At 44.9% G+C, this 18,769-nt stretch overlaps 3 long non-coding RNA genes across 3 annotated transcripts; 1 reads left to right on the forward strand and 2 right to left on the reverse strand.

Annotated features, from left to right (window-relative positions):
• Positions 1 to 2,577: 2,577 nt before the first annotated feature.
• LOC143809842 (uncharacterized) lies at positions 2,578 to 3,389 on the reverse strand. The gene is made up of 4 exons (XR_013222483.1): positions 3,187 to 3,389; positions 3,042 to 3,100; positions 2,907 to 2,968; positions 2,578 to 2,708 (listed from the first exon to the last, which is right to left on the reverse strand). It is a non-coding gene; the product is annotated as an uncharacterized LOC143809842 (long non-coding RNA).
• Positions 3,390 to 7,223: 3,834 nt separating this feature from the next.
• Positions 7,224 to 8,035, reverse strand: LOC143809843 (uncharacterized). The gene is made up of 4 exons (XR_013222484.1): positions 7,833 to 8,035; positions 7,688 to 7,746; positions 7,553 to 7,614; positions 7,224 to 7,354 (listed from the first exon to the last, which is right to left on the reverse strand). It is a non-coding gene; the product is annotated as an uncharacterized LOC143809843 (long non-coding RNA).
• A 9,478-nt stretch (positions 8,036 to 17,513) lies between these two features.
• Positions 17,514 to 18,330, forward strand: LOC143809844 (uncharacterized). The gene is made up of 4 exons (XR_013222485.1): positions 17,514 to 17,716; positions 17,803 to 17,861; positions 17,935 to 17,996; positions 18,195 to 18,330. It is a non-coding gene; the product is annotated as an uncharacterized LOC143809844 (long non-coding RNA).
• The last annotated feature ends 439 nt before the right edge of the window (positions 18,331 to 18,769 follow it).

The following is an 18,769-nucleotide window of genomic DNA, read 5'->3' on the forward strand; positions in this document are numbered from 1 at the left end:
ACATTTTTCAAATCTAAAAAAATATTAAATATTTAAATTACAAAAAAAGATAGGAAAAATGTTTTATTAGGAATCCTTAATTATTTTTTTTCACTAATCTGCAGGCAAAATATCTTTAGAAGCAGCAGTCAGATGTGATATCAGTAGAGTTAAAAGCAAATCTGTCAACACTTTTTTACTATTTAATTTGAGAGAAGCATAATGTAGTTCAAGAGGTCCTGATTCTAGTGATGTGACTTTTACTAGGCTGCTTGTTGTAATTTCTATACCATCAGGAATTTATCATCAAGAGAAGCGGGATGTTGATTATGGTGTCATTGCCGCTCATCATCTTGGTTGAGTCCTTAAAGTTTTGGAGAACTGCACAGATGTCAGACATCAGCTCTTAAGTGTGGAGGCTTACCGGAATAACGATGTGCATGGTGTAGCTGGTGTTCAACTCCTGCCCTCTGCTGCTCACAAAGCCTTACCAACATATGTTACGTTGACTTCCAACACGTGGTGAGATCGCTCACCAGTCGGTGAGCTGGAAGTTGCAAATGACGCTGCAGCACAGGCAGCTGCATCTGACATGTGGAAATCGGCACACAAGCTGCAGACTTTCACAAGTAACTCAGGTTGGTCTGGGTAGGTTTTGAGAGACCACTGAAACAATAAGTTGAGCATGTGGGCCAGGCATGGTACATCTGCGAGGTTGTCAAGCTTCAGAGCTGCCACCAGGTTACAGCCATTGTCACACCTTGACCATGCCTGGTTGTAGGTTCAGGGGCGAGAGCCACAGATCAGTCTGGTCTGTTAGACTTTTCAACAACTCCAGCAGTGTGCGGTTTGCCACCTAATCAGATTAGCTTCAGCAGAGCCTGTTGCCGCTTGTCCAAGGCAGTGCTGCAGTGCTTCCAGCTTGCGAATGATGTTGATGTTTCAGAGATGAAGGGTGAGGAGTAGGTGGTGCAGGAACTGCTGTAGAAGGTGGTGTAAACCCAGATTAAACAAGGGCCTGCAATCCTCATTGTTGGTAGCATGTATTCCATCCCAGGGTCAGACTGTGTCCGGGCTACCACAATGTTCACCCAGTGTGCAGTCAGGGAAATGTAGCATCGCTTGCCACTAGCACTTGTCCAGGTGTCCATGGTTAAGTAGACCTTACCATTAACAGCATTGGTTAGGTCACAGCTGATGTTATGGGACATGTGCTTGTGTAAGGTGGGGACTAGGGTTGAGTGAAACGGATCAAATAATTTCAAAAGTCGCCGACTTTTGGCAAAGTCGGGTTTCATGAAACCCGACCCGATCCCAGCGTGGGATCAGCCACGCGGTCAGCGACCTTCGCGCCAAAGTCGCGTTTTGTATGACGCTTTCAGCGCCTTTTCTCAGCCAATGAAGGTGGACGCAGAGTGTGGGCAGCGTGATGACATAGGTCTCGGTCCCCACCATTGCAGAGAAGGGCATGGCAGTGATTGGCTTGCTTTCTGCGGCGTCACAGGGGCTATAAAGGGGCGTTACCGCCGACCTCCATCTTACTGCTACCAATCTGAGCATAGGGAGAGGTTGCTGCCGCTTCGTCAGAAGCAGGGATAGTGTTAGGCAGGGTAAATTAACCCCCAAAACCGCTTGTGCTGTAGCGATTTCCACTGTCCAACACCACCTTTTCTTTGCAGGGACAGTGGAGGCTAGATTTTTCTTAATCAGCTCTGTAGCTTATAGGGCTGTCCTAGAAGGCTCCCTGATAGCTGCGTTGCTGTGTGTACGCCACTGTGCAAACAAACTTCTTTTTTCAAAGCACAAATCCTGCTGCTCCTTCCTTTCTGCACAGCTATCTTGTTTGTTTGCCCACACTTTTTGTGTGCAGCCGTCCCTTTAATTGCTGCCTGCCATACTTTTCTGAGATTATTGTTGGGAGATAGTAATTGTATTTTTTTTTTTTTAAATATATCTTCAAGCCACTGTCTGCCCCTGAAACTGTGTAGTGTAAAACAGTGGGACTGCATTTTTCTGCACTGTCCCACACCTAAAAAGGGAGATTTATATTGCCAATCAGTGCATCTGCGCCAGTCCTGTCTGTGGTATCTCTGTCAGTCATTTTGTGCCACAGAAACTATACTGTAATATAGTGGGCCTCATTTATTCACTAGTCTCACAAAAAAAATTAATTAAAATAAAGGGAGAATAATATTGCCAAATCTGTGCATCTGTGCCAGTCGTGTCTGTGGTTACTCTGTCAGTCATTTTGTGCCACAGAAACTATACTGTCAAACATTGGGCCTGATTTATTCACTTGTCTCCCATATAATAAAAATAAAAATAAAGGGAGAATGATATTGCCAAATCTGTGCATCTGTGCCAGTCGTGTCTGTGGTTGCTCTGTCAGTCATTTTGTGCCATAGAAACAATACTCATATGAATTAGTTTATGCAAGAATTCTATTAGTTTATTGGGAGCGTAACAGAATATTACAGTATATGCGATAAACAACGTTTCGGCTCAACCAGAGCCTTTGTCACGTGTTCGCTGTAGAAAAAAGAAAATACGCAAAACAACACAAATAAAGTAAATAACACTAAATGGTACAACAAAAACAATAATGAGTCATCCTAGAGGTAGAGGGAAGAAGAGAAGATACGTGTCCACTAACAGACATACGAGGACGTCTGTGGAAGTGACGACCAGGGGTCGAGTATAGGTGAAGGTACACAATTGTCCTGTGCATCCTGTGGATAGGAATAATAATGAGTGCCAATAGAGTATGTACAATGCAGAGAAAAAAAGAGAGAATACTCCTAATAGTAGTTTACGTGCTATATATACAACCTTATATATAATCCAATCATTGTACCTGAATACACATAACTGAAAGTAACAACAAAGCATGTCTCAGAATACAGGTAGTGAGTTGCGCAGGTGATTACCTTATAAGATAATAGATTGGTGCGTAGGGAGAAAATAGTCCCAGCGGTGCAGTATAGGCGTTCTGTGGAAATAGTGAACAAAGGTAAGCTGCAGTAGTATACTAGAAAAGGTGCCCATAGAAGTTGTTAGATTACCTTGAGCACTGTATTAGGTACGTATATATCAATAGAAGTTCCCTTCTAATAGTGTGGACCTGTGTAGGGCAAGAAATGCGCATATGGTACTCCCATAAATGACTAACATGAATGCAGAGACCAAGATGGGACTAGTGGCTGTTACCTGAGTAAATCCTGTATGAGAGCGGCGCTCCCGCGCTGTGCTCTGGTGCAGCGTGTGCCTGGTCTGTGTTGGAGACGGCGTGCATGTCTTTAATGTCCGCCGCACCGGAAGTGGTTGGTGCGGACCGGAAGTGACATGCCGCTGTACTTTGGGGCCTGATTGCGCAAGCGCTGTTGCTGGTTATAGTATCCTAGCAACCAAGCGCCGCCTGCAGCTAGGAGTAAGGCATGTGCCAACCTGAAACTAGATGGAGAAGTTGTGCAGCACGCTGATGGCAATATAAAGGCTGCGCACTGGTCTGGGGATAACATAGCAATGTTATAGTAGTGCATTACCTGTAATGTGAATGAGGCACTGTGTAATTTAGAACAATGGTAGGGGGCCTGGATTGGATTGTACAGCGATATGGGGGCTATAAGATGGCAGTAATACCAGAGTGTGTGGTGCCTGGCCCGGGATATAGGAGTCATACAGTCTACAACAGAGCGAAAAGAGCTAAAAACAAGTAAGGTAAAAATTATAGTTTAAAATTAAAAAGGTGCACAACCTGGATAAGTAATGTACAGTTATGGAGGCTACAGGGCTAAGGGCAACTCACCCAGTTTAGTGGAAGGGGAGTAGTATGATATTAACGAGTCTGAAAAAGAAATATGGTTATGGAATAAATTCAATAATTCAAATAATGCTCATACCAGCCAATCAATCTCTCTGTTGAGTCCCTTCAGAGTCAGGGTATCCAATTTAAAAATCCAGTATGTCTCGCGTGCCTTGAGAAGTTTAATATGATCGCCCCCTCTCCTGGGGCGAGGTACGTGCTCAATGACTTGAAATTTGAGCTGGGCCACAGTATGTCTAGATTTGGTAAAATGGTCAGGTAGAGGTAACCAATTTTTTCCGCACCTAATCGTGGACTTGTGACTCGCAATTCTGTCCTTAATGTGCTGCGTGGTTTCCCCTACGTACAGGAGACCGCATGGGCATTTTATTAAATAGACAACAAAATTGGAGTCGCACGTATAAAATCCGCGTACTGGATATGACTTCCCAGATCTTGGGTGGGTTATGGTGTCTGATTTGATTACGTTCGAACAGGCTGCACAATTTAGGCAGGGGAACGTGCCGTTTCGCCGAGTGCTCAATACCCTCTGCATGGTGGTTGGTCGCTTGCTACCAATATCCGCCCTCACGAGCTTGTCCCTAATGTTGGGGGGTCTTTTACTGCACATCAAGGCTGGTTCATTAAAAGGAGGGATAGTGGGATAAGCTTTCGCTAGGAGTGGCCAATGTCTCCTTATAATGGAATGTACTTTGGGTACCAGCGGATGAAATACATGTACGAAAGGAATCCTTTCTCGTGTATTTCTCAGGGGCTGAGGTGATGGAGGTGAAAGGATGCGTGTTTTCTCTACAGCGAGCAATTTAGGAGGATAGCACCGTGTTTGGAATTTGGAGGTCATTGTGTCCAATCTGTCAGATAATGTCACTGGGTCAGAAACGATACGTGCTACCCTTTTCAGCTGGGAACGTGGCAGACTGTTTTTTAGTGAACGTGGATGGCAGCTGGTGTAGTGCAAAAGACTATTACAGTCAGTGGGTTTGCAATACATATCGGTGGAGAGACTACCATCGGTGTCCTTGAGGACCTTGGTATCTAGGAAAGGTACTGAGATGCTGTCAAAATGAATAGTGAATTGAAGCTCCGGGAGAACAGAATTTAGGTGGGAGTGAAAGGATGTCAATGCGTCAGAGGTACCAGTCCAAATGAGAAAAATGTCATCAATATAGCGGTGATAACATAGAACGTGCTGCAAAAAAAGTTTATTAGTGAACACATGGGTTATTTCAAAGTGGTTCATAAACGCGTTGGCATACGCTGGCGCAACGTTCGAACCCATCGCGGTGCCGCACTTCTGTATGTAAAAGGTGTCCTCAAACAAAAAATAATTCTCATGGAGCACCAGGGTAAGTAGGTCCATGCAGAATTGTATGGCGTCTTCTGATATTGAAGACTGACATAGTAGATGTTTAGTGGCCTCGATACCTTTAGTGTGCTGGATTGACGTGTAGAGGCTATTGACGTCAAGTGTAACCAAGGTACTGTTGGGTGGTACTCTGTCAAGCCGTTTAATGATATCAAGAAAATGTCCCGTGTCCAAAAGGAAGGATCGGGTGGTTCTGACTAGTGGTGTAAGTATTCTTTCCAAAAAGACAGACAGAGGAGACAGGACAGAATCTGTAGAGGCTACTATAGGTCGGCCTGGGGGATTTAATAACGATTTATGGATTTTGGGTAATATGTAAAAAACCGGTGTCACAGGATGGGGATTTATAAGGAAAGTAGCTGTTTTTTGATCGATGGTATGTTGGGTCAGGTAGGTGTCGATCACAGTTTTGATTTTGTGGCTGATGGTTGCCACTGGGTCTCTTGATATGATATCATAGGTATTAGTATCAGCTAGTTGTCGGTTAATCTCCCCTATGTACTGTGCACGGTTCATAACGACGATAGCTCCCCCTTTGTCAGCTGGCTTCACTATAATTGATGTATTAGCGTGAAGAGAGGACAGAGCTTGTTTCTCCGTGGAAGAAAGATTGGAGTGAGGAGGAAATAGACCAAGACGCTGTTGGTGTATAAGTGAGTCGACCTCATGGTCCACCAAAGAAATAAAGGTTTCTGCCGCATGATAGGTCTTAGGAGGATAGAAATTGCTCCGATTACGAAGCCCAAGGGTGGTGATAGACAAGGCTGGTGGTATATCAACCCCAGTTGGAAGTACTGGAGCCCGAGCATGATCAGTATTAAGGTCAAAATGAGTCTTTAGTCTAATTGTCTGATAGAAGTTTTCCAAGTCCTTTTTAAGTTGTAAAGCATTCCAATTTGGTGTCGGACAGAAGGACAGACCCTTCTGGAGTACTGAAAGTTCAGCTGGGGATAAAAGATAGTCCGATATATTAACCACTAGGTTCGTCGTCTCACCTGTGATCTTGTGGTCATTCTTTCGCTTTGCTCTCCTTGTGGGTCTCCTTCGCGGTGTCCCCCTCTGCGTCCCTTGGATAAAAAATGGCGACGGTTGGAATGGGTCGAGGAGTCGCTTTCGGAGCTGTAGGAACCTTCTCTGCGTTGATATCTTGGTCTGCGCCAGGTGGAGGTAGAGGATTCGGTCCATTTGTAGACTTTATTGGTGGCGTAGTCCTCAGAATCTCGTTGGAATTTGAGTCGTTTGCGCTCCTGTAGGACCTTCTGGTGATCTGTTAAAGCCTTCTCAGTCTTGGTCTTGAGGGAAGACCACTCCGTAGAAGAAAGGGTAGTAGAAAGCTGTGTCTCTATATTCTGAATATTCTGTTTAGTCTCCGCTATTGCCCTCTGGAGGAACTCTATTGTTAGTATGATAATATCAAGAGAACACTTATTAAGGATCCTCTTGTATTTCTCACAATATTCGGGGTTGTCTGCAAAAAGGGTGGGATGTAAATTGCACCTGAGTCCCCTAGGTATCTTATTTTGCCTGTGGTACTCTGCTAGGGTTGTGCAGTGAAGGTCGTAGGAGAGAAGCCTACGTTTTTCTTTTTCAAAGTCCCTGGTCCTCAGTTCGTTCACTGGGGTCCTTAGGAATTCACTTGAACCTGTCACATGGGACAGTATGTCAGAACTTGTGGCCACATCATACGCAAATGTGTCAGTAGACATGAGAATGTTGCAATGACGTTATAAGGAATGGCCGGTGCAACTACCAATAATAGTAGTAGTAGTAAGAAGGGTTAATTTGGTGTGCACTCAGCCTGAATACAGGTGAGGTGCTGGTGCAATGGACCGGTGGTCTCAATAGCAGAATTGTTGAAATTCACCGCACACTCATATGAATTAGTTTATGCAAGAATTCTATTAGTTTATTGGGATCGTAACAGAATATTACAGTATATGCGATAAACAACGTTTCGGCTCAACCAGAGCCTTTGTCACGTGTTCGCTGTAGAAAAAAGAAAATACGCAAAACAACACAAATAAAGTAAATAACACGAAATGGTACAACAAAAACAATAATGAGTCATCCTAGAGGTAGAGGGAAGAAGAGAAGATACGTGTCCACTAACAGACATACGAGGACGTCTGTGGAAGTGACGACCAGGGGTCGAGTATAGGTGAAGGTACACAATTGTCCTGTGCATCCTGTGGATAGGAATAATAATGAGTGCCAATAGAGTATGTACAATGCAGAGAAAAAAAGAGAGAATACTCCTAATAGTAGTTTACGTGCTATATATACAACCTTATATATAATCCAATCATTGTACCTGAATACACATAACTGAAAGTAACAACAAAGCATGTCTCAGAATACAGGTAGTGAGTTGCGCAGGTGATTACCTTATAAGATAATAGATTGGTGCGTAGGGAGAAAATAGTCCCAGCGGTGCAGTATAGGCGTTCTGTGGAAATAGTGAACAAAGGTAAGCTGCAGTAGTATACTAGAAAAGGTGCCCATAGAAGTTGTTAGATTACCTTGAGCACTGTATTAGGTACGTATATATCAATAGAAGTTCCCTTCTAATAGTGTGGACCTGTGTAGGGCAAGAAATGCGCATATGGTACTCCCATAAATGACTAACATGAATGCAGAGACCAAGATGGGACTAGTGGCTGTTACCTGAGTAAATCCTGTATGAGAGCGGCGCTCCCGCGCTGTGCTCTGGTGCAGCGTGTGCCTGGTCTGTGTTGGAGACGGCGTGCATGTCTTTAATGTCCGCCGCACCGGAAGTGGTTGGTGCGGACCGGAAGTGACATGCCGCTGTACTTTGGGGCCTGATTGCGCAAGCGCTGTTGCTGGTTATAGTATCCTAGCAACCAAGCGCCGCCTGCAGCTAGGAGTAAGGCATGTGCCAACCTGAAACTAGATGGAGAAGTTGTGCAGCACGCTGATGGCAATATAAAGGCTGCGCACTGGTCTGGGGATAACATAGCAATGTTATAGTAGTGCATTACCTGTAATGTGAATGAGGCACTGTGTAATTTAGAACAATGGTAGGGGGCCTGGATTGGATTGTACAGCGATATGGGGGCTATAAGATGGCAGTAATACCAGAGTGTGTGGTGCCTGGCCCGGGATATAGGAGTCATACAGTCTACAACAGAGCGAAAAGAGCTAAAAACAAGTAAGGTAAAAATTATAGTTTAAAATTAAAAAGGTGCACAACCTGGATAAGTAATGTACAGTTATGGAGGCTACAGGGCTAAGGGCAACTCACCCAGTTTAGTGGAAGGGGAGTAGTATGATATTAACGAGTCTGAAAAAGAAATATGGTTATGGAATAAATTCAATAATTCAAATAATGCTCATACCAGCCAATCAATCTCTCTGTTGAGTCCCTTCAGAGTCAGGGTATCCAATTTAAAAATCCAGTATGTCTCGCGTGCCTTGAGAAGTTTAATATGATCGCCCCCTCTCCTGGGGCGAGGTACGTGCTCAATGACTTGAAATTTGAGCTGGGCCACAGTATGTCTAGATTTGGTAAAATGGTCAGGTAGAGGTAACCAATTTTTTCCGCACCTAATCGTGGACTTGTGACTCGCAATTCTGTCCTTAATGTGCTGCGTGGTTTCCCCTACGTACAGGAGACCGCATGGGCATTTTATTAAATAGACAACAAAATTGGAGTCGCACGTATAAAATCCGCGTACTGGATATGACTTCCCAGATCTTGGGTGGGTTATGGTGTCTGATTTGATTACGTTCGAACAGGCTGCACAATTTAGGCAGGGGAACGTGCCGTTTCGCCGAGTGCTCAATACCCTCTGCATGGTGGTTGGTCGCTTGCTACCAACATCCGCCCTCACGAGCTTGTCCCTAATGTTGGGGGGTCTTTTATTGCACATCAAGGCTGGTTCATTAAAAGGAGGGATAGTGGGATAAGCTTTCGCTAGGAGTGGCCAATGTCTCCTTATAATGGAATGTACTTTGGGTACCAGCGGATGAAATACATGTACGAAAGGAATCCTTTCTCGTGTATTTCTCGGGGGCTGAGGTGATGGAGGTGAAAGGATGCGTGTTTTCTCTACAGCGAGCAATTTAGGAGGATAGCACCGTGTTTGGAATTTGGAGGTCATTGTGTCCAATCTGTCAGATAATGTCACTGGGTCAGAAACGATACGTGCTACCCTTTTCCTATTCCTCCAGAGGGCAATAGCGGAGACTAAACAGAATATTCAGAATATAGAGACACAGCTTTCTACTACCCTTTCTTCTACGGAGTGGTCTTCCCTCAAGACCAAGACTGAGAAGGCTTTAACAGATCACCAGAAGGTCCTACAGGAGCGCAAACGACTCAAATTCCAACGAGATTCTGAGGACTACGCCACCGAATCCTCTACCTCCACCTGGCGCAGACCAAGATATCAACGCAGAGAAGGTTCCTACAGCTCCGAAAGTGACTCCTCGACCCATTCCAACCGTCGCCATTTTTTATCCAAGGGACGCAGAGGGGGACACCGCGAAGGAGACCCACAAGGAGAGCAAAGCGAAAGAATGACCACAAGATCACAGGTGAGACGACGAACCTAGTGGTTAATATATCGGACTATCTTTAATCCCCAGCTGAACTTTCAGTACTCCAGAAGGGTCTGTCTGTTGTGATTTTGCTTTTTGCTCCCTCTAGTGGTCATTAGTGATTTGACTCTGGAGCTTCTGTCTTTTCCTATATCCTCACCTGGGCCGTTAGTTCAGGGGCTTTGCTATATAAGCTCCCTGGACCTTCAGTTCAATGCCTGGCATCGTTGAAATCAGAGCTAATCTGTTGTGCTCTTGTCCTATGATCCTGGTTCCTGTATTTCAAGCTGTCTTTTTCCTTGCTTTTTGCTTTTGTTTTGTTTGGTATTTTTGTCCAGCTTGTTCCAATCTGTATCCTGACCTTTGCTGGAAGCTCTAGGGGGCTGGTGTTCTCCCCCCGGACCGTTAGATGGTTCGGGGGTTCTTGAATCTCCAGCGTGGATTTTTATAGGGTTTTTGTTGACCAGATAAGTTATCTTGCTATATTCTGCTATTAGTAAGCTGGCCTCTCTTTGCTGTACCTGGTTCATTTCTGTGTTTGTCATTTCCTCTTACCTCACCGTTATTATTTGTGGGGGGCTTGTATCTTGCTTTGGGGTCCCTTTCTCTGGAGGCAAGAGAGGTCTTTGTTTTCTTCTCCTAGGGGTAGTTAGATTCTCCGGCTGGCGCGAGTCATCTAGCGATCGCCGTAGGCATGATCCCCGGCTACTTCTAGTGTTGGCGTTAGGAGTAGCTATTTGGTCAACCCAGTTACCACAGCCCTATGAGCTGGATTTTTGAATCTCGCAGACTTACACGTTCCTCTGAGACCCTGTCCACTGGGGTCATAACAGTATGCCAGGCCCGTATTAAATGTTTAATGCATTGCAGAAGTGGGATTATAAGAAAGAAAATTTTGAGGTTTTTTTTTTCCCTCTCTCATTTTTTTTTTTTTTTTCTTTTCCCCTTTACCTCAGAGTGGCTTAAGCTTGCTGCAGACATGAATGTCCAGACCTTGATTACAAGTGTGGACCAGCTTGCCGCTCGTGTGCAGGGTATACAAGATTATGTTACCAGAAATCCTAGGTCTGAACCCAAGATTCCGATTCCTGAACTGTTTTCAGGAGACCGATTTAAGTTTAGGAATTTCAGGAATAATTGTAAATTGTTTTTGTCCCTGAAACCTTGTTCGTCTGGAGACTCTGCTCAACAAGTAAAAATTGTTATTTCATTCTTACGGGGTGACCCTCAAGATTGGGCTTTTTCGTTGGCGCCAGGAGATCCGGCATTGGCTGATATTGATGCGTTTTTTCTGGCGCTCGGTTTACTTTATGAGGAATCCAATCTTGAGATTCAGGCAGAGAAAGCCTTGCTGGCTATGTCTCAGGGCCAGGACGAGGCTGAGGTGTATTGCCAAAAATTTCGGAAATGGTCCGTGCTGACACATTGGAACGAGTGTGCACTGGCCGCTAATTTTAGAAATGACCTTTCTGAGGCCATTAAGAATGTTATGGTGGGTTTTCCCATTCCCACAGGTCTGAATGATACCATGTCCCTGGCTATTCAAATTGACCGGCGGTTGCGGGAGCGCAAAACCGCAAATTCCCTCATGTTGTTGTCTGAACAGACACCTGATGTGATGCAATGTGATAGAAAAACCGCAAATTCCCTCATGGTGTTGTCTGAACGGACACCTGATTTGATGCAATGTGATAGAATCCTGACTAGAAATGAGAGGAAAATTCATAGACGCCGGAATGGCTTGTGCTACTACTGTGGTGATTCTACACATGTTATCTCAGCATGCTCTAAACGTATATCTAAGGTTGTTAGTCCTGTCACCGTTGGTAATTTGCATCCTAAGTTTATTCTGTCTGTAACTTTGATTTGCTCACTGTCATCTTATCCTGTCATGGCGTTTGTAGATTCAGGTGCTGCCCTGAGTCTTATGGATCTCTCATTTGCTAAGCGCTGTGGTTTTATTCTTGAACCATTAGAAAATCCTATCCCTCTTAGGGGTATTGATGCTACGCCATTAGCAGAAAATAAACCGCAGTATTGGACACAGGTTACCATGTGCATGACTCCTGAACACCGCGAGGTGATACGTTTTCTCGTTCTACATAAAATGCATGATTTGGTTGTTTTGGGGCTGCCATGGTTACAGACCCATAATCCAGTCCTTGACTGGAAGGCTATGTCAGTGTCTAGTTGGGGCTGTCGTGGTATTCATGAGGATTCCCTGCCTGTGTCTATTGCTTCTTCTACGCCTTCGGAAGTTCCGGAGTATTTGTCTGACTATCAGGATGTCTTTAGCGAGTCCAGGTCCAGTGCATTGCCTCCTCATAGGGAATGTGACTGTGCAATAGATTTGATTCCAGGCAGTAAATTTCCTAAGGGAAGACTGTTTAATCTGTCGATACCTGAACATACCGCTATGCGTTCATATATCAAGGAGTCTCTGGAGAAAGGACACATCCGTCCGTCTTCTTCCCCTCTTGGTGCGGGATTCTTTTTTGTGGCTAAAAAGGACGGATCTTTGAGGCCTTGTATTGACTATCGGCTTTTAAATAAGATCACTGTCAAATTTCAGTATCCTTTGCCGCTGTTGTCTGACTTGTTTGCCCGGATTAAAGGTGCCAAGTGGTTTACCAAGATAGACCTTCGTGGTGCGTACAACCTTGTGCGCATTAAGCAAGGGGATGAATGGAAAACCGCATTCAATACGCCCGAAGGTCATTTTGAGTACTTGGTGATGCCTTTTGGGCTCTCTAATGCCCCTTCAGTTTTTCAGTCCTTTATGCATGACATTTTCCGGAACTATCTGGATAAATTTCTGATCGTTTATCTGGATGATATTCTGGTTTTTTCTGATAATTGGGACTCGCATGTGGAGCAGGTCAGGATGGTCTTTAAAATTTTGCGTGAAAATTCTTTGTTTGTCAAGGGCTCAAAGTGTCTTTTTGGTGTACAGAAGGTTCCCTTTTTGGGGTTCATTTTTTCCCCTTCTGCTGTGGAGATGGACCCAGTCAAGGTCCGAGCTATTCTTGATTGGACTCAGCCCTCGTCAGTTAAGAGTCTTCAGAAGTTCTTGGGTTTCGCTAACTTCTACCGTCGTTTTATCGCTAACTTTTCTAGCATTGTGAAACCTTTGAGGGATATGACCAAGAAGGGCTCCGATGTGGTTAATTGGGCTCCTGCTGCCGTGGAGGCTTTCCAGGAGTTGAAACGTCGGTTTACTTCGGCGCCTGTTTTGTGCCAGCCTGATGTCTCGCTTCCCTTTCAGGTTGAGGTGGATGCTTCAGAGATTGGAGCAGGGGCCGTTTTGTCGCAGAGAGGCCCTGGTTGCTCTGTTATGAGACCTTGCGCCTTTTTCTCTAGGAAGTTTTCGCCTGCGGAGCGAAATTATGATGTGGGCAATCGGGAGTTGTTGGCCATGAAATGGGCATTTGAGGAGTGGCGTCATTGGCTCGAGGGTGCTAAGCATCGTGTGGTGGTCTTGACTGATCACAAAAATCTTATGTATCTCGAGTCTGCTTTCCATCCTCAGACTAATGGACAGACGGAGCGAACTAATCAGACTTTGGAGGCTTATTTGAGGTGTTTTGTCTCTGCTGATCAGGACGATTGGGTGACCTTCTTGCCGTTAGCTGAGTTTGCCCTTAATAATCGGGCTAGTTCCGCCACCTTGGTTTCGCCGTTTTTCTGCAACTCTGGTTTCCACCCTCGTTTTTCTTCGGGTCATGTGGAACCTTCTGACTGCCCTGGGGTGGATTCTGTGGTGGATAGGTTGCAGCGGATCTGGAATCTTGTGGTGGACAACTTGAAGTTGTCACAGGAGAGGGCTCAGCGCTTTGCAAACCGCCGCCGCGGTGTGGGTCCCCGACTACGTGTTGGGGATTTGGTGTGGCTTTCTTCCCGCTTTGTTCCTATGAAGGTTTCCTCTCCCAAATTTAAACCTCGTTTTATTGGTCCTTACAAGATATTGGAAATCCTTAATCCTGTATCCTTTCGCCTGGATCTTCCTGTGTTGTTTGCTATCCACAACGTGTTTCATAGGTCCTTGTTGCGGCGGTACGTTGTGCCTGTGGTTCCTTCTGCTGAGCCTCCTGCTCCGGTGTTGGTCGAGGGCGAGTTGGAGTACGTGGTGGAGAAGATCTTGGATTCTCGTCTCTCCAGGCGGAGGCTTCAGTACCTGGTCAAGTGGAAGGGCTATGGTCAGGAAGATAATTCCTGGGTGGTCGCCTCTGATGTTCATGCGGCCGATTTAGTTCGTGCCTTTCACGCCGCTCGTCCTGATCGCCCTGGTGGTCGTGGTGAGGGTTCGGTGACCCCTCACTAAGGGGGGGGTACTGTTGTGATTTTGCTTTTTGCTCCCTCTAGTGGTCATTAGTGATTTGACTCTGGAGCTTCTGTCTTTTCCTATATCCTCACCTGGGCCGTTAGTTCAGGGGCATTGCTATATAAGCTCCCTGGACCTTCAGTTCAATGCCTGGCATCGTTGAAATCAGAGCTAATCTGTTGTGCTCTTGTCCTATGATCCTGGTTCCTGTATTTCAAGCTAAGTCTTTTTCCTTGCTTTTTGCTTTTGTTTTGTTTGGTATTTTTGTCCAGCTTGTTCCAATCTGTATCCTGACCTTTGCTGGAAGCTCTAGGGGGCTGGTGTTCTCCCCCCGGACCGTTAGACGGTTCGGGGGTTCTTGAATCTCCAGCGTGGATTTTTATAGGGTTTTTGTTGACCAGATAAGTTATCTTGCTATATTCTGCTATTAGTAAGCTGGCCTCTCTTTGCTGTACCTGGTTCATTTATGTGTTTGTCATTTCCTCTTACCTCACCGTTATTATTTGTGGGGGGCTTGTATCTTGCTTTGGGGTCCCTTTCTCTGGAGGCAAGAGAGGTCTTTGTTTTCTTCTCCTAGGGGTAGTTAGATTCTCCGGCTGGTGCGAGTCATCTAGCGATCGCCGTAGGCATGATCCCCGGCTACTTCTAGTGTTGGCGTTAGGAGTAGCTATTTGGTCAACCCAGTTACCACAGCCCTATGAGCTGGATTTTTGAATCTCGCAGACTTACACGTTCCTCTGAGACCCTGTCCACTGGGGTTATAACATCTGTCCTTCTGTCCGACACCAAATTGGAATGCTTTACAACTTAAAAAGGACTTGGAAAACTTCTATCAGACAATTAGACTAAAGACTCATTTTGACCTTAATACTGATCATGCTCGGGCTCCAGTACTTCCAACTGGGGTTGATATACCACCAGCCTTGTCTATCACCACTCTTGGGCTTCGTAATCGGAGCAATTTCTATCCTCCTAAGACCTATCATGCGGCAGAAACCTTTATTTCTTTGGTGGACCATGAGGTCGACTCACTTATACACCAACAGCGTCTTGGTCTATTTCCTCCTCACTCCAATCTTTCTTCCACGGAGAAACAAGCTCTGTCCTCTCTTCACGCTAATACATCAATTATAGTGAAGCCAGCTGACAAAGGGGGAGCTATCGTCGTTATGAACCGTGCACAGTACATAGGGGAGATTAACCGACAACTAGCTGATACTAATACCTATGATATCATATCAAGAGACCCAGTGGCAACCATCAGCCACAAAATCAAAACTGTGATCGACACCTACCTGACCCAACATACCATCGATCAAAAAACAGCTACTTTCCTTATAAATCCCCATCCTGTGACACCAGTTTTTTACATATTACCCAAAATCCATAAATCGTTATTAAATCCCCCAGGCCGACCTATAGTAGCCTCTACAGATTCTGTCCTGTCTCCTCTGTCTGTCTTTTTGGAAAGAATACTTACACCACTAGTCAGAACCACCCGATCCTTCCTTTTGGACACGGGACATTTTCTTGATATCATTAAACGGCTTGACAGAGTACCACCCAACAGTACCTTGGTTACACTTGACGTCAATAGCCTCTACACGTCAATCCAGCACACTAAAGGTATCGAGGCCACTAAACATCTACTATGTCAGTCTTCAATATCAGAAGACGCCATACAATTCTGCATGGACCTACTTACCCTGGTGCTCCATGAGAATTATTTTTTGTTTGAGGACACCTTTTACATACAGAAGTGCGGCACCGCGATGGGTTCGAACGTTGCGCCAGCGTATGCCAACGCGTTTATGAACCACTTTGAAATAACCCATGTGTTCACTAATAAACTTTTTTTGCAGCACGTTCTATGTTATCACCGCTATATTGATGACATTTTTCTCATTTGGACTGGTACCTCTGACGCATTGACATCCTTTCACTCCCACCTAAATTCTGTTCTCCCGGAGCTTCAATTCACTATTCATTTTGACAGCATCTCAGTACCTTTCCTAGATACCAAGGTCCTCAAGGACACCGATGGTAGTCTCTCCACCGATATGTATTGCAAACCCACTGACTGTAATAGTCTTTTGCACTACACCAGCTGCCATCCACGTTCACTAAAAAACAGTCTGCCACGTTCCCAGCTGAAAAGGGTAGCACGTATCGTTTCTGACCCAGTGACATTATCTGACAGATTGGACACAATGACCTCCAAATTCCAAACACGGTGCTATCCTCCTAAATTGCTCGCTGTAGAGAAAACACGCATCCTTTCACCTCCATCACCTCAGCCCCCGAGAAATACACGAGAAAGGATTCCTTTCGTACATGTATTTCATCCGCTGGTACCCAAAGTACATTCCATTATAAGGAGACATTGGCCACTCCTAGCGAAAGCTTATCCCACTATCCCTCCTTTTAATGAACCAGCCTTGATGTGCAATAAAAGACCCCCCAACATTAGGGACAAGCTCGTGAGGGCGGATGTTGGTAGCAAGCGACCAACCACCATGCAGAGGGTATTGAGCACTCGGCGAAACGGCACGTTCCCCTGCCTAAATTGTGCAGCCTGTTCGAACGTAATCAAATCAGACACCATAACCCACCCAAGATCTGGGAAGTCATATCCAGTACGCGGATTTTATACGTGCGACTCCAATTTTGTTGTCTATTTAATAAAATGCCCATGCGGTCTCCTGTACGTAGGGGAAACCACGCAGCACATTAAGGACAGAATTGCGAGTCACAAGTCCACGATTAGGTGCGGAAAAAATTGGTTACCTCTACCTGACCATTTTACCAAATCTAGACATACTGTGGCCCAGCTCAAATTTCAAGTCATTGAGCACGTACCTCGCCCCAGGAGAGGGGGCGATCATATTAAACTTCTCAAGGCACGCGAGACATACTGGATTTTTAAATTGGATACCCTGACTCTGAAGGGACTCAACAGAGAGATTGATTGGCTGGTATGAGCATTATTTGAATTATTGAATTTATTCCATAACCATATTTCTTTTTCAGACTCGTTAATATCATACTACTCCCCTTCCACTAAACTGGGTGAGTTGCCCTTAGCCCTGTAGCCTCCATAACTGTACATTACTTATCCAGGTTGTGCACCTTTTTAATTTTAAAATATAATTTTTACCTTACTTGTTTTTAGCTCTTTTCGCTCTGTTGTAGACTGTATGACTCCTATATCCCGGGCCAGGCACCACACACTCTGGTATTACTGCCATCTTATAGCCCCCATATCGCTGTACAATCCAATCCAGGCCCCCTACCATTGTTCTAAATTACACAGTGCCTCATTCACATTACAGGTAATGCACTACTATAACATTGCTATGTTATCCCCAGACCAGTGCGCAGCCTTTATATTGCCATCAGCGTGCTGCACAACTTCTCCATCTAGTTTCAGGTTGGCACATGCCTTACTCCTAGCTGCAGGCGGCGCTTGGTTGCTAGGATACTATAACCAGCAACAGCGCTTGCGCAATCAGGCCCCAAAGTACAGCGGCATGTCACTTCCGGTCCGCACCAACCACTTCCGGTGCGGCGGACATTAAAGACATGCACGCCGTCTCCAACACAGACCAGGCACACGCTGCACCAGAGCACAGCGCGGGAGCGCCGCTCTCATACAGGATTTACTCAGGTAACAGCCACTAGTCCCATCTTGGTCTCTGCATTCATGTTAGTCATTTATGGGAGTACCATATGCGCATTTCTTGCCCTACACAGGTCCACACTATTAGAAGGGAACTTCTATTGATATATACGTACCTAATACAGTGCTCAAGGTAATCTAACAACTTCTATGGGCACCTTTTCTAGTATACTACTGCAGCTTACCTTTGTTCACTATTTCCACAGAACGCCTATACTGCACCGCTGGGACTATTTTCTCCCTACGCACCAATCTATTATCTTATAAGGTAATCACCTGCGCAACTCACTACCTGTATTCTGAGACATGCTTTGTTGTTACTTTCAGTTATGTGTATTCAGGTACAATGATTGGATTATATATAAGGTTGTATATATAGCACGTAAACTACTATTAGGAGTATTCTCTCTTTTTTTCTCTGCATTGTACATACTCTATTGGCACTCATTATTATTCCTATCCACAGGATGCACAGGACAATTGTGTACCTTCACCTATACTCGACCCCTGGTCGTCACTTCCACAGACGTCCTCGTATGTCTGTTAGTGGACACGTATCTTCTCTTCTTCCCTCTACCTCTAGGATGACTCATTATTGTTTTTGTTGTACCATTTCGTGTTATTTACTTTATTTGTGTTGTTTTGCGTATTTTCTTTTTTCTACAGCGAACACGTGACAAAGGCTCTGGTTGAGCCGAAACGTTGTTTATCGCATATACTGTAATATTCTGTTACGCTCCCAATAAACTAATAGAATTCTTGCGTAAACTAATTCATATGAGTGTGCGGTGAATTTCAACAATTCTGCTATTGAGACCACCGGTCCATTGCACCAGCACCTCACCTGTATTCAGGCTGAGTGCACACCAAATTAACCCTTCTTAATAGAAACAATACTGTCATACATTGGGCCTGATTTATTCACTTGTCTCCCATATAATAAAAATAAAGGGAGAATAATATAGCCAAATCTGTGCATCTGTGCCAGCCGTGTCTGTGGTTGCTCTGTCAGTTATTTTGTGCCACAGAAACTATACTGTC

This window comes from Ranitomeya variabilis, chromosome 2, assembly GCF_051348905.1.
Source record: "Ranitomeya variabilis isolate aRanVar5 chromosome 2, aRanVar5.hap1, whole genome shotgun sequence".
NCBI lineage: Eukaryota > Metazoa > Chordata > Amphibia > Anura > Dendrobatidae > Ranitomeya > Ranitomeya variabilis.